Genomic DNA, 1,319 nt, shown 5'->3' with positions numbered 1-1,319 from the left:
TATAAACAGTCCCACCTTCCCAGTAAACATTTCAAAATAATAAGAATGATCAACAACTAATTTATTGTGTGGCCTTAATTATGTACTCTACGTAGGTTAAACACGCACATGACATATATGTTGATAATTGCTTATTTGTTACTATCAATTGTATATTTAATCATTTAATTCCATATTAAGTATTGCTAACGATTACTTATAGACGTAATGATTTTCATTATATACACATCGCTTAATATGAGATATCTATCAACCTTGTATATGTACTTGTGCGTATAAATTAAAACAAATAATGAACGCACTAGCTCAGGAATAGTTTAAATGTATTTTTACATGTATAATATTTTCTAATTTGTTGTAAGAATTCAGAAATGATTTAAATAGACCGGTGCAATATTCATTCTCATTGTACCAGCGGCATCACCACAAGAGTAACAAGAGACACTGTAGGCCCAGTTTGACAGTGAGGAGGGCGTATCAGAGGATGATTGTATTTCAACAGCTTCATTATTAAAACTATACTCGAGGCTGTAGGTTCGAAGAAAAAGTCGGTTAGCTAATGTTCAACATCTCTGTATATTGAACAAGTGAGAACCCTATTAACGTGCCCATATACGGACACAGACGACAATTAATTACGCTATATCTTTCAATATAGCGTTAGGGGCTAAAACAATTTTATTAATATCAGCAGACCCATGGACCGTTTTATGTACCTATGCCTTCCTGGGGGAAACATAGCCTGAAAAGGACAACCCTGTTGTCAAGCTATTTCTCCCAGGATATTGGTTTAAACAAACACACCCACCTGGCCGGAGTACACCACAAAGAGGTCATTATATGATCCCATATCACCTCTTTTCTATCAGGTCTTCCTACATAGGTTATTATACGACCCCATATCACTCCTTTTCTATCGGGTCTTGCTACAGAGAGGTCATTATACGACCCCATATTTTCTAAGAGGTCATTATGTGACCCAGTATCAGCCCTTTCCTATCGGGTCTTCCTGTAACAGGGTTCAAAGGACGAAAACAACACGTCACGACGTTTGGAAATGATTTACTTCATAAACAGTTCATTATGACATTGCAAACAACGCCCTGCAAGAATAAAATATACAATATATAACAGGCGTTCATTATAAATAATGACATGTATGCGTCATAAAAATCATTGTCATAAAAATAGTTCGATCATACATGTCAATCACAATATCATAAAAATATGTCCATCACAGCTCATCAATATTAAAAAAATATATATTAACATTTCAATTCGTATCCCATTAATGTCACGGTTATAAGTAACATCTACTA

The sequence above is a fragment of the Gigantopelta aegis genome, chromosome 12 (assembly GCF_016097555.1).
Source record: "Gigantopelta aegis isolate Gae_Host chromosome 12, Gae_host_genome, whole genome shotgun sequence".
Classification (NCBI taxonomy): Eukaryota; Metazoa; Mollusca; class Gastropoda; order Neomphalida; family Peltospiridae; genus Gigantopelta; species Gigantopelta aegis.
Note: the sequence above shows the minus strand (reverse complement) of the source record.